Raw genomic sequence first — 14754 nt, 5'->3', positions numbered from 1 at the left:
CGGGGGGTGGGGGGTTGGTTTACTATATGCCTTCACAAATTTTATCTTATTGAATTGGCACAAAAGCCCAGTGTGGGAGTTAATATCGTTCCCGTTTTACAGATGAGGAAACTGAGGCTCAGAGTTCAAGTCACTTACCCATTTTCACACAGGAGGAAGCAGCAGAACTTCCTACTCTACACCAAGCTGCTTCATGCACACAACCCTCAACCCCAGCCTGGCTCAACTCCCCTCCCCTCCCCAGTCTGGGGCCTTAGAAGAGCCATCAGTGAGGACATCAGGGCACTTCATCCTGAGCGCAGCAGGCTAACTGCTGAAAGAAAGAGAGAACGAGGAGCAAATTCCTCCAGCAGAGCTAGCCTGACCTCCGCCCCAGCAAACGTCTGACCCCACAACCAGGGAGCCTCTGCCCCTGCCCAGCTAGGGCAGCCCAGGAGACCTCGAGGCTGGGGAAGAAACAGTCTGGTCCTCCCCTGCGTACATGCCAAGAACTCCTGAGAGCCCTTCAGAGCTGGAAGGGACACGCTAGGTGACCTTGCCTGATTATGAGCATGAGGGACTCAAGGTCCGGAGCAGGGAAGGACTTGTCCAAGATCCCAGAGCGGAAGAGTCCAGTCAGTCCATAAACCTACCAGGCAGCAGCCAGGTGCTGGGGACACTAGGATGAATGGCCTGGCCCTCAAGGTGCTCCCAGTCATGCAGGCACCCAGTCAGCTGGTGTTCGGACCCTCGTGAGCTGCCCCAGCCAGCTTCTCCAGCCCCATCTCCAATGTCCCCCCTCTCCTCCCTCTTGCCCCCATCACCCCGGGTTCCTCACAGTGCCCTGAAGGTGTAACCCACCTGTTGACACCTTTGTACCTTTGTACCTTTTCCAAGAGTGTCCTCCCCGGCTGGCCAGAGCCTGCCCACCCCCTCCAGCCCCCAGGTAAACCTCTGTTCTTCTGTGTAGAGCCTCACCCCAGCTCCCTCACCCCCCAGCTCAGGCTGATGGAGCCGGAAGTGCTCCGTCCCCCCGCTTCCCTCCCTCCCTCTTCTGAGCTTCCCCACACTCCTGACAATATGTGCACTGCCTGCCCAGGGTAACTGTTCCTGGTACAACCTCCCTTACACCCCTCAGGACCCGGGACTAAAGAGCCACTGAATCACGTAACTGCGTCACCCACTCACCTGCCACGAAGACCCAGAACAATGAAAAAAAATCACTTCTTCCTTTTAAGGCTAGCATTTGTCTTTCTTTAAAAACCCTTAGTGTGCCCGGGGAAATGAAATGGAAGGTTCTTAGTCAGACACGTCTTGGCATTTCCAAACGCTGGCTCTGTGCCTGGCACACAGTAGATGTCTGAGATATGCGCGTTTGGTGGCTGAAAGAATCAAAATATCTCCACTTTCCACTTCCCCTTGCTGCCTGAAACTCCACCATTATTACCAATTCTTTCCTGGGGCAAAATGGTGCTCCCTGGGATCCTCTCTCAAAAGGCGAGCTGCCCTGGGCAAGAAACAAGCTCTAGCTGGAGGCTTCTGTGCAAAATGGGAAAGTGAGGGTTCGCTGATCAGCTCTGCCCAGTGTCTTCTCTAGGCTCTCCGCCCCAGACCCTGCTCTGTGACAAAGGAGCTGCATGTTCAGACAAGCTTGGGAAAGGCTGGTGGCACCCGTGCCACCTGCCGGGGATCCCTCATTCATATCAACACATTAAAGGGAGAAGTCCCATTCTGACTTATGTGACCTCGCATTTCCCCAATCTGTATGCGTCCTGGGACCCCTAACCATCCAGGGAACTAGGGCTCCCCAGAGCCCTAGTCCGGGCAGTGTGGACTAGATGGTGTGCCCATGTCCACCGCAGGACAAGTATGTGCACTAAAGGGTGTTTGAGGCAAGCCCATATTCCCCCGCGATGACCATTCCAGAGGCAGAAGATCCCACCCAAGCCACTAACAACACTCCTTTGTGACAGAAGCAGTAAATGAACCGGGCATCACGTGGCTTGCAAATGGAGCCCAGAGGAGGGAAGAGGTAACAGGCCAGCCTGGAGACCTGAGTTCCCATTGCAATTCTGTGTTCACTGCTGGCCACTAGGCAAGGGACCTTCTCCTGCTGAGCTCTGCTTTCACTGTCTGCAAAACAGGGATAATGCCGTTCTCAGGGCTGTTGTGAAAATGCAGTGTGGTACTGCAGGCAGAGGCAGATATAAACTGTAAAGTCCTGTTCTGGCATTTGCCATGTACATTATGATTTTCCTGCATGTGCTGCCAGGTGGGTGTGGTCACGTCTTGATTGATCACAAGCCACTGCAGAGGTCCTCAATCAGGATGGATGGATGGATGGATGGATGGATGGATGGATAGATGGAATCCCTAGCAAGACCCAGGGTCAACAATGGCTGGTTGAATAGTTATGAATGAATGAATCAATGAACCAATTCTAATAAGCTCAATTGTCCCATTTCTCAGTCCCCAGCTGGTAGAAGCAGCAAATTAGGAAACACACACAAGAGCAAGAGGGGAGGAAAAAGAGATGCTGGGCTGCTGGAGGCAGGTCTGTGGGCAGCAGAATGAAGGTGCAGGGGGAGAAGAGTCAGGAACCTACAAAGGCAGAAGCTGCTGCTGAACAGGCGAGCAGCCCAGGGCCACGGGGTGCAGGGACCAGCTGGTCTCGGCTCTCCCAGCAGCTCAGTCAGTGTTCACAGGGCCCATCCCGGGACTTTAACCACGTGGGCCTCGTGCAGGGAAAGGAAGCGATCACTCCTTTTCACAAAGGTTTCCAACCCAAACTATTAAAGGGTCGTTTTTAAAGGGAACAGGGAGCAAGAGGAAGCCTCAGGGACACAAGCCGTAGCTGCCTGAAAAAATACTTCTTACATTTTTATACCATCTCATCAACATATTCAGGTACAGGATAAACATTTTTAAAGTGCCTACTGTGTGCCAGGCAAGTGCTGTTAGGCACTGGGGGGAGGGGACACAAGGCCTCTTCAGTGTCACACATTAAAGACCTGGATAGATCAATGAGGTGTTGGGTCACTTGAGGACAGAGAAGGAGGTGTTGGAGCAAAAAGGCCACAGGCAGGAAGTCTAGAGGATGAAGCTAAATCACCACGTGACCTCAGGCAAGTCACCTTCCTCCTCTGAGCTTCTACATTCCCATCCATAAAGTGGGGTGGATGATAAAAAAGATAAAATAAAAAATCACAAAAACTACTACGATTGTCCCTTTCACGGATAAACACACTGAGGCTCGGCTGGTTACTCGCCTGCCTGAAGGCAGAGAGTCGGTGGGAGCTGGAATTTAAACCCAGGTTGGTCTGACTCCAAAGCTCACCCTCTCCGGCCCTCCCAAACAAGTCCCACACCGCCTCTCACAGATTGCCGGGAGGATTCGGTGACATCATGAATATCAAAGTGCTTTATAAAAGGTAAACTATCATGTGTCCAGAGCCAACAAGAAATCAGTCTTGATCCTCCACAAAAGCAAACACTGAAGTTCACAGGGGCATTCAGAACTGGCCGCAGCCCAGAACTCCTGGGTTCCTGATCCCTGCACCTCCTTGGCCAACTTCTTCCCAGGGAAAGGGCAGTCCCAGGAGCCCCAGCTAACCCCCCCACAGCCCACGGGGCCTCCTCCTAGACCAGAAACGGCCTCACTCCCGACCACCTTGTGTTCCACCCTGCTGAGGACCCGGAGGGCATGGCTGGGCCCGGGGCGGCCCTGGGGGCTGTGCAGAATCAAGAGCCCCAGGCTCCTTCGCCCTACTGACAAGCTGGTCGCCTAATCTCTCTGAGCCTTGGGTTTCCCACCCACAGAGTGGGGGATTAAAGGAGACTTCACATGGGAAAGACTCTCCTCCAAGGAGGGACTCAACAAACATGACTGACCTTTGGTTGGATGAGTTTACCTGGGTGAGCCGGAGGAAATCCAGGCTCTCAAAATCCCTGGCTGAGGAGGCAGGCGCTACCCCACCCACCAGGAATCCCCCATCTATCTAACTCGCCACCTGCCCTTGGGAGCCCTGGCCCGAGAGGTGGACTCAGCTCCTACCACCTCCGGCACCAGCAGGACCCTAATCTGCTGGCTTCCCAGGGTGGCTGGGGCCCAGGTACGTGAGAGGGAGGAAAAGGGGCTTCAGATGAACTGCACTCATCTTTACTGGAGACACCTGGGCCCCAGGGGACAGACATCCTCACAGGCCTACTGTGGCCCAGAGAGGTTGCTAACTGGCTTCAGGCCACACAGCAAGTCAGGAGTCAAGCGGGTGCTGGGACCCAGGCCTTCTAGGCCTAGCCCAGGGTTCTCTCCACTGCCCCAGGGTCCCAGTTTTGGAGCATGGGTAAGACTCAGAGAGGAAGAACAATGAAAACAGTCAAGATGAGGCACCCACCCCCACGGCATGCTGGTCAGGAGGCCTTGGCCGTTGACAGCGGGGCCCCCAAGACACAAGGTGAAAACCAACACCCAGTTGCTCTGCTGTTGCCTGCCTCGCTCACTGCAGGTACTGACGGGGCACATTTGTATAGAGAAAGGGCTCAGTCTGCTTCTGCAGAGTCCTCAGCAAGAGGAAGGAGGGTCCAACTGCAGCACGGTGGATTTAAATTAGACACAAGGAAGAACTTCCTTAGGCGGCATTAGAAATGAACGGTGCACAGAGAAAGGGAGCAGGATGAAGGTGGTTATGGAGTCGCTTGTGGAATACAAGATGCTAGCTCATCCATTATGTCCTTTTAGCTTCAAAACAGACCTGGAAGGTAAGTGTGGCTGTCCTTATTTTCTAGGTGGGCAACTGAGGCTCAGAAAGTTTAAGTGACTTGTGCAGTGTCTTCAAAGCTCTGCTCTAAAGAGGTAGAGCTGCGCTTTAAAGCCGGGACTGACTCGGAAGCCCACACTCCTCCCTTCTCAGGAAGGCCTCCAGATCAAGGCGCTACCACACCCACCACGGGCATCTCACCGCTCCTCCTCAGACACCCAGGGCTGAGCTGTCAGAGATGCCACGAGCATTCCCGCCAGGGAGAAGAGGGAGTGCTCAGTGGTGGCCAGCTAAAAGGAAAGGGCTCTGCATCCCAGGCCTGCCCCGCTGCCCCCAAGACGCCACGCCCCAGGGGCCTCACCGATGCTTTCCATGCGATGTGGCCTGACATCTGTCTGTGCACCTCAGCTCACCTGACACCAACCTCCCCGTACATAGCCTTTGCCCCACTCTGGAGGTAAGGCTATCTCCAGCAAGGCCACCCTGGAAGCTACCTGCACCTGATTTGGGGGAGGAGGCATGGGCCAAGGAGGGCCCCTGGGGTCCCTGCCTGCTCTGCAGCAACAGGGTGGAGGGGAGGCCTGGCTCCTCCAGCCACGCTCAGCACTTTGTGAGTCACTGTCCTAGCCCTGGAGGGCTTAGTCCTGTTCTACTGCTGGGGAAACGGAGGGTCAGAGCAGCCAAGCCACTTGCCCACAGTCAAAGAATAAGAAATAAGTCAATTAGAAACCGAGCCATGATTCAAACCCACATCGGCCTGATTCCAGAATCCAAGTGTTTCGCCAGCACATCACTCTGCCTTCGACTGCAGCTGCTGCTCGCTTGCCACGGCCCCTAGCGCCACACCTCCATGCTTTATACTCACCCTTGCCCCATCCTGGGATGCCTTTCCCATCCAATCTGAGCCAGCAGAGTTCCTAGCCTACCTTCAAGACTCATTTCAAATGCCCCCTTCTCCATGAAGCCCCCCCCGATTTCTCTCATTCTCATCTGACCCCCTCTGTTTTCGTTTGTCTCCTGCTCGGAGCTGCCTGGCCTGCCCTGTGAGGAAGAGACCTGGCCTGTGCCCCAACCACTCCCTGCCCCTCTGGCCTCAGGGCTCCTCCGGAGCAGCGACACCAGTGTCCTCTTCCTCCCAGCTCCCGGCACAGACTGGGCAGCAGAACTTGGGGACATCTTGTCCAGCTGCTTTCTTTCACAGACGGGGACACTGAGGCTTGACAGAATGAGAGGCCACTTCTCACAGGACACGGTCTGCGGGAGAGGACTGGGGGGAGGGGGTGGATAGCTGACAGGTGAGTGTCCATAATGGGGCCAGGCTGTGGGGAACGGTCACAGCCTCATCACTGGGGCAGAGTCTAGACTGAAGGCGGTGACGGTCCTCATCCTCTCATTAAAGGTCCGGCCACACCATGGGTTCCGGGCTCCCACTGTATTATTTGTGATCATGGTAAAAGCTGTCATTTACCGGGCACTTCCTGCTCGCCAGGCACCGTCCTAAGCACTTCCGCTCATTCATTCATCAGTCCCCACAACAGCCCTATGAGGTTCTCTCTGTTATTCCCATTCCAAAGATGAGGAAACCCGGGCACAGAGAGATTAAGGGCCACATCGTTTAGTTCCCCAGCCATATTACGGCAGAATCAGGATTTCAGGAAAAATGTCTGGTTTCAGAGCCTGCGTTCTAACTGCTACTCCATGCTTCCAGACAAAGAGGGACAGAGACACAGCCTGGAAAAAACTCACAGCCAGGTCCTCTGAGGACCAGTGGCGGCAGAGCTGGGCCAAGTGGTGGGCGTGGTGGCCAGGGGCCTGGGAACCAATCTCAAAGGGGTGCTAAGGCACCTCTGGAAAGATGGGTGCCCCCAGAACTCCTCTCCCTGAGAGGATGTGACAGTTGGGATGCTTTGGTTCATCTCTGGGGTGGGGGCTGAGACCCCCTTTGCAAGGGATAAGCTCAAGTACCAACAGATGAGCCTTAAACTGCATCCCAAGGAGGGTGAGTCCAGTGGGCCTCATGGCTTTTGACTGACAGAGTGAGGAATGCCTTCCATTTGCCTCTCTGGGCCCAGTCCCCTCTACGTGGGGCCCCAGAGGCTGATCTCAACGGACTGCCTTGGGTTAATGTGTCGTTGGCTTCCAGAAGGTTCACCCAGAGGGAAGCCCCAGTGGGAGACTGGAGGAAGGAGGAAAGAGAGTGGAGGTTTTATTCCCCTGCCAGGTCTCCTGGGTTAACAGGGTCCCTTGGCCACAGCCTCTGTCCATACAGCTGACACCTTCCTCCAGGGCAACTGCAGCTCTGGGAGGTAACTGCTCCCAGGTGCTGCACTCCCTTTGTTGGTTTGCTCCACCCCACTGTCTGGAGCAGCTCACCCTGGGCTGATATACCCTCTCTGGCGGGGCCAGAGCAGAGGAGACCAGGTACTATCGCCAGTGGCCCCTTTCTGCAGTCTTCTTCTCGCCCTCAGAGCCTCCTCTAAATGTGCATGGAACAAACGATTACACAATCGCGGTTTGCAGGGGTGCCCCATACTAAGCCTGCAGGCCTCCACTGTCTCAGCCGGCCTGGCCCAGCAGGCCATGAAGGGAGGGGCAGGAGGCAGAGTTCAGTGAGGACAGCCACGGCCAGTGTGAGCGCTCACTGTATGGTAGGCACTGTGCACTACACACCAAGCACTTCATTCACTTCTTAAACCCCCCCAAGGAGGCCAAGGAGGTATGCCCTATTTGTGCATTTTACAGAAGAGGAAACGGGCGCTCAGAAAGCTGAAATGACTCTCCCAGGGTCATATTTCCAGTAAGTGACAAAGCCAGGACTCAGATTCAACTTTCTCTGCCTCCAAAACCCACCCTGGTAGCTACCTTGAAATCATTTTATTGGATTGGCTTTCAACAGAGACAGCTGACTTAAATGGGGTCAATTATTGGTGAGGGCCACACAGAGGCCTCCAGTGTCTCCCTAGTACCCTCCCCCGAGATGAAAAAAACCCTCTGGCGTTCTTCAGTTCTCCCAGGTGGGACGGGGGCCCCAAGTGGGTGGCGCAATTGGGTGTCCGAGTTGGACAAACAAGCAGATCCAGACAAGGCTTCATTGTTAAGGAGAGCCTGACTCTTTGGCCATTTAAACAAAACCAAGCAAGACAAAATGCTTGCTGCCTTATCTCTTAGAGAGAAGGGGGATGGGAAGAGCCCCAAGACTGGGTGTTGATCCTTCCCCCGCCAGCCTCAGGTGGTTGGGGCACTAGAGAGAGCACTGCAAGGGGGTCCAGGGTCTGAGTCCAGCAGACTCTGCCACTGTCTGTGACCTTCTACTGCACACTGCCGACGTGTCCGGTACTGCACCACCAGTGCCTTCTGCGCACGGCCTCATTTGGTCTCTACGAGAGATTATTGTTATTCCTGTTTTCAGACAAGGACACTGAGGCTCAGAGAAGACACCCAAGCAGAGAGCAGAGGGGTGTTGGAACCCAGGTTTATCGGATTGCAAAGTCTTTCCACTTCCTTGTTTCTCCAGGGAGAGCAATACCGCAGAGGACGGAGCAGCCTGGAAGCAATGAGCTCCCTGTCCTGGGGATGTGCAAGTATAGTCTGGGGATGCTGTAGGAGGCATGCTGCAGGAGGTGGCCAGGTGGTTCTGAATCTTGGCTGTGCTTTGACATCACCTGCAAAGCTTTAAAAACTATTGATGCCTGGGTCTTGCCCAAATTTTTTCTTTTAATAAATTTATTTATTTACTTTTGGCTGCATTGGGTCTTCCTTGCTGCACGTGGGTTTCTCATTGTGGTGGCTTCTCTTGTTGTGGAGCACAGGCTCTAGGCACGCGGGCTTGCCCGAATTTTTTAAAGTTCCCTAGATGATTCTAATGTGTGCAGCAAATTTGAGAGCCGTGAGCCCAGATGCCCACTACAACCTCTCCCACCCCACACCTCTTGAAGGAAAGAAGGGCTTTGTTACTCTGACCCATTTACAAGAGGGGCAAAAAACAGGCAAAACGTAAGGGCCGAGGTCGTGTCCTCGGGGTCCCACCACCAGCCACCGAGTGTAGGCAACATGAGGGTACCCTGACTTCAGAGGTGAACTCCTTTAAGATACTTGGGGGGTCCGGGCTCCCTTGTCAGTGGAAGAAAACTTTCCCTTTGAGCCTCCTGGGTGGGAGGGTGAGGCGAATTCTTCATGGCCTTTTTTTTCCTCTTTAGTAGAGTTCACTCATTCAAAAGCTAAACAGCTGTAGGATTAATGCTGGAAGACCACCTCCGCCGGTGGGCGTGTTTGGGAGCAAGAAGATAAAAGAACTCCGAGTGAGGCCTGTTTATTCTTTTCTGTAGGAGATTTGGTTCCAGGCCTGGGAAGAGCTGGGACTCTCAGACCTCGGCCCACACTTCCTCCCACCTGCCTTCCTTGTGCCCTCCAGCAGAATATCACAGATGGCAAGACAGCGTGGGGTGGTGGGAAGAGGGAGGCCTGTGGAGTCCAGCAGACGTGGGGTCTGCCCAAACGCTCCTCCTAGCCAGCCACCCTGGACAGGAACCACTCCTCTCTGACCTCATGCCTCGTGCTGACCTCACAGCGGTGCCCGGGTGCGTGTGCGCACATGCGTGTTAAATGATACTTTCCAACTTAGCACCAGGAGCACCACCTCCAGGAAGCCTTTCCTGACTCCCTCCCTGCCCAGCACTGGACAAACCCAGCCCCTGGCCTTCTCTGCCACATTCTGTCACATTCAGTGTCGTCACTGCTTCTGCGTTCTCCCCTCCTGATGAGGTCGTTCATTCATTCATTACACAGAGCAGCTGCCCTGTGCCTGGGATTCATTCCATACGCACTTCCTGACACCTGTTCTTTCAGACTCTGCTGGGAGATACAGGCAACAACAGCTAATATGCAGAGTGCTTATTATGCACTGGGTATTTTTCTGAGTGTTTTACATGTATAATGCATTTAATCCTCACCACAACTAAAACTGTCCCCATTTTACAGATGGGGAAACTGAGGCCCAGAGAGGTTCAATCACTTGCCCAAGTCACACGGCTAGTAAGTGTGCACTCGGGCTGTGATCTGAGCATTGCCCTCTACCACCATCTACAGATGTCGATGGGACCGGCCCCCGCCTTGGGAGCTCACTCTTCACAATTTGGAAGTTTTGTATCTGTGTTTACTTGTTGAATGTCTATTTCCCCCACAGACCAAAACCTCCCATCATGTTACGTTTTGTAATACGTAATCATGTGTGTATGCAGGGGGAGAGGGAGACCAAATGAACACTGCTTCCCTTGAAGGAATCTTCAAGCACATCGCAGCATCTGCTACCTGGACCCCAGATGGCTCCTCCCAAATGCGTCACTCCTGCCGCTAAGGCCTGAGAAGAACCAGGTCCCTGGACATCCCAGTCCTGCTCCCTGCCTTGAACTTAGCTTGGGGCCTGCTCACTGGGAAGGCGGTGGGAATGGCAGCTCTCCCAATCCCATCTGACAGAGTCCTCCCCAGGCGGCCAAGTGTCCTCCTCTGGGAAGCCCTCCTTGCTGTCTGGCACGTCCTCCCTCCCGGCCTCACTGGATGGGCTCTTCCATCAGCTTCTTACTGAGTCACTTGATCACGAAGCTACTGAAGGGATGGGCAAGGGGACTCACGCTGACAGAGTACCCACCTGTGTGTCAGGCCTGGCACCTGCCGCCCGTTGTCTCATTTAACCCTCACAACACCGTGGTTGCCAGTGCCACTTTACAGAGAAGGCGGCAGAGGTACAAAGGTTGCGCGACTTGCCCAAGGGGCAGCTCGCATTGCCTCTCCTGGGTAGGGGTGGGGGCAGCCACTTTGTGCCAGGCACCCTGCTAGGCACTCTGGGGGGCGGAGGGGAGAACTGGGGTGGCAGAGAATCTATTTCTGACTGGCTGGCAAAGGAAGCAGATCTACACAAGTCCAACCCACAGACCACAGTAGGCGAGTGACGGCTGTGGATCTGTAGCGGAGGAGTCCTGGAAGCTTCTGGAAGGAGGCATCTTCAGGCCTGGCTAGATTCCTCACTGCTGCACTCCCATGACCGCCACAGGAAGAAGGGCAAGCCTTGGCCTACAAAGCTCTGGTGCCCCGCGGGTACTGCCCTGGAGGCTGCAAAGGGAGGAGAAGCAGCTGCCCAGCCAGCTGCCCTGCCAATGACCCCACCGTGGCCAGGGCCGGCCTGCCTCCAGCCCTGCCAACCTGGCCTGGCCCAGGCGGCTCCCAATCACAGGGTCTTCTCTGCCCAGCTAATGACCATGCTGCCAGCAGCCCTGGCCGCCACCCTCCTTCGGGGGAGGCAGCAGCTAACTACAGAGCCTGCTGGCCCAGACAGTGGCCAGGCCAAAAATCACAGCCACCCATCACACCACATCCTCTGGCCCTGAGGCTGTGGTCTCCTCCCCTACCTTCCAGGGTCACGAAGGACACTGCAGAAGGCTGGAGCTCTGGAAGCTCAGACACCATCCCCCTCACCACAGACCCGGGGAAACAGGACCACAGCATGGGTCTGATTCACCCCAAGTCACACAGTCAGCCAGTGCAGAGCCCAAGGCCCTCTGCTCAACCCAGCACTGTCCTTCCCTAGCCCTGAGAAGAAGGCTCATTTCCAGGCTTTTTACCTGCGTAGATGCTCTAGACACTCCCCACTGTCTAGCTGTGTGACCTTGGGCAAGACAATGTACCTTTCTGAGCCCTGTCTTCCAGGGTGTAACAGTAGCTACCACCCAGAGCTGTGAATGAGAGGATCTGTAAAACACTTAACACAGTGTCTGGCTCAGAATAAGTTCTCAAGAACATGAGCAATTGTCCATATCATCATCACAATATTATTAAATGAGTATGTAGATGCATTTTACAAACCGTAAAACGTGATGCAATGGTAGGTATTGTTTATTACTAGTACTGTGAAGTGTTAAAGATTCAGAGAGGGTGTGACCAGAGGGTGGGGTAATCCAGGAATGTTTCTGGGGGGATTTATGACCTGAATTAGGCCTTGACTGATGTGGAAATGTGGAAGTGAGCAGAGCGGAGGATGGTATGGATGACCGGAGGAGCCCCATAAACAAAGGGACCACACATGATGTGTTTAGGAGACAGTGGTGAGCAATGACCAGGGGTCCATGCAGTGGCTGCAGTGGGCAAGGCCTTGAATGCACAACAAAGAGGTCTGGTCTCCATCTTACTGGTAAGAAGGAGTCACAGAGGGTTCTCAATGGGGGCCCCATGGTGCTTTCTGCAATATGAATTCTGTCTGGCATTCAAGGCCCTCCAACCATCTGGTCACTCACCCACCCCTCTTCTCCACACCCCTCTCTGACCCCACAGATCCACCATCATCATCCCAGAGTTCTCCCCACCTCCCTGCTTATTACACCATCCCACCTTCTCCACCATCAGCCCACCTCACGGTTCTCGTTCACAGTGAAACACCCTTTCATTAAGTACCTTTCGTGCCATCTGCTTTACATATATGACCTCACAGTCACCCGTAACTACCCTCATTTTACAGAGGAGCGAGCAGAGGCCTGGCTGGGTCAGGTGTCTTGCTCACAGTCTCACAGTGAGTGAGTGGCACAGCCAGAATTCAACCTTGAACTGATGTCGGGACCCCTACTCTCTAAGGCAAGTTGCCTCTAGCCTTAGCCCAGACCCCTTTCTCCTTGATAAAGCCTTCTGAGTTACTCCAGTCCCCAAGAGCCTCTCCCTGCCACCTCTCCTGACCCATTTGGAATCGGAGGCCCACAGCTTGAGCCTGGTTCATCTATAGCTTGGTTTCCACTGTTTCCTGCGGGTCCACCTTGCCCCCCAGTAAGAGAGCTGGGGTTGATATTAGGTCACTTTCTTCCTGTCGCCCCTTTCCCCCGTATCTGAGACTTTGTCTAGCACTGACGGGAACCACCTGCCTCCTCTGGTGGGGTTCAGAAGCTCAGCTGAGCACACAGCAAACAATTTCCCTAAGCCCGCCTCGCAGCGAGGGGAGCCATAAATTATTCACCGCACCTTTGTGCCTAGGGAGGCCAGAGGGAATGAACACCCGCTCCCCACAATCCCAAAGAAAGCCAGCAGCCCTGGGATGAGGGGTCAGGACCCAGAGCCCCTTGCCAGGGTCCCCAAGCAGATTTCTGAGGGCTGTGGGCCCAGGGAGGTAGCATAGGGTAGCCTGACCCATACAGCTGAGCAAACCCATGTCTGTGAATCTGCAACAGTAGCCTCCATTCCAATCCAAGGCAAGTCTGAGAATTTCTCTGGATTTCCTGGTCAAAATCCAAGCTTCCTTTTCTTACAGGGAAGGAAATAAATTATCTGGCCACGTGCTGTATATTTATATCTCATTTAAAGCTCACAACAACCTTGTAAAGGAGGAATTCTAATTTACAGAGAAGCAGCTGGGGCTCAAAGGAGTGAAGTGACTTGCCCAGCACCACATGGCCGGTGGGAGGAATCAGAGCAGATTCACGCCGCCTGGTCTGTCTGACTCACCGCCGTCTGCCCGTGCCGCTTAGCCCTCCCCATTGGGAGCTAGTCACCACAACGCCTTTTCCATCTGGGTAGCTTCCAGGGCACCTGGTACGCAGTCAGCACTCAGTCCCTGAAGCAAACTCCAAGGCCCTGCGCAGGAGGTTTCACCTCTCTGCCCCCCAGCTTCCCGCACAAGGCAGCCATTAGGAACAAGCCCAGTCTTGGCAAACAGCAAAAATTCTTCAGCAATTGACAGTGTGCTGGATGTGATGGCTCCATTATCTGAGCAGGTAACAAACAGCCTGCCTTGACCCCATTTTACAGGTGAGGCCTGGAGCCCTGGATGCATGCAAAAGGTCCCAGGTGGCTCCCCAGCCCCGTTCTGCCTCACTCCAAGTTCCAGCTCCTTTCCACCCCACCGTGAAATGAGATCACAGGTGTGAAATTATCTCATCAAAGAGCAGCTTTGTTTAGATGCAGGGATTATTATGAGAATCTGAATCCCCACGGATGGTGGGGGTGAGGCTGGAGAATCCCAAGCCCCTCAGTCACTTTCCCTTCCAGTTCCCCCAAACACTCCACCCCCAGGGACTGAGCTTCCAGCCTCCAGCCGATCTCTCCACCCTCCCCCACCTCCCAGGGGCTTTCCAAGGTGGATTCCCCCTGACTCCAGGAAGCTGGGCACAGCAGGGGTTAACCAGTCCCGGCCAAGGCCACCGGGGTTCCTACCTAGGCCACATCCCCTCCCCCTCCCCAACCAGAACAAGAGCCCACAGGGTCCATACCAAGCACTCTTTCACAACGCGCCTCTCCCTGCACAGCCCCAGGGGGGCAGAAGAAGGAGCCCCTGCCTGGGAATCCAGACCCTCAGACTGTGCCCCCAGCCCTAGCAGCCCCAGCTCTGAGACCCTGTGCAACCCGCTCCCCGCCTGGACCAGAGGTGTCTTGCAGGTTCCCTTGTCCAGGAGAGGCTGAGGTCAGACCTGAGGTTGGGGCCAAAGGCTATGGGGCTGCTGGTCTGTCTCAGGCCCCAGCACCTTGCACACAGATTCTCACAACAGCCTGATACAGGGTCACCCAGACCTCACATCAGGGGTGGGAAAACCCCAGCCAGCCACCCAGAAGATGCTAACTTGGGAGGAGGAGTGGACACCTTGAAGGATGTTTGGGAAGGCTTTCTCCAAGTGTACTTCTGGCTCAACTACTCACTTGCTTTAGGACCTCAGCAATTGGCACCCCCTGTCCTCAGGCCTCAGTGTCCCCCTTACTAATGTGAAGGATGTGAGCTGGGTGAGTGCTGAGGGGCCGTATCTCCTGCAGTTCTGATGGGCTGTGACTTAGGGACCTCTACAGTGTGTTCTCCCATCAGATAAGCAGCGTGTCAGGACCTCCGGAGCGTCTTAGAGACACTGGAGTCTGGCACACAGGGTACAGGGGCAGCTGCTCTGTCAGAGAGGGAAGCTGTGGAACTGGGAAGCTTCCCACTTCTGCCCTCAACTCTGGGTCACCTTTCCTGGGAGGTGACATGACAATGGAGTGGGAGGGAAAGAGGCCAGAAGCCACG

At 54.8% G+C, this 14754-nt stretch overlaps 1 protein-coding gene across 2 annotated transcripts in view; it reads right to left on the bottom strand.

The window, feature by feature from the left end:
• The window catches only part of GDPD5 (glycerophosphodiester phosphodiesterase domain containing 5), a 90565-nt gene that overhangs the window by 74486 nt on the left and 1325 nt on the right, over nucleotides 1–14754 (bottom strand). The window lies entirely within an intron of this gene.

Source organism: Neophocaena asiaeorientalis, unplaced genomic scaffold (genome assembly GCF_003031525.2).
Source record: "Neophocaena asiaeorientalis asiaeorientalis breed wild unplaced genomic scaffold, Neophocaena_asiaeorientalis_V1.1 scaffold263, whole genome shotgun sequence".
Classification (NCBI taxonomy): domain Eukaryota; kingdom Metazoa; phylum Chordata; class Mammalia; order Artiodactyla; family Phocoenidae; genus Neophocaena; species Neophocaena asiaeorientalis.
This window is presented reverse-complemented; position numbering and strand designations above follow the sequence as displayed.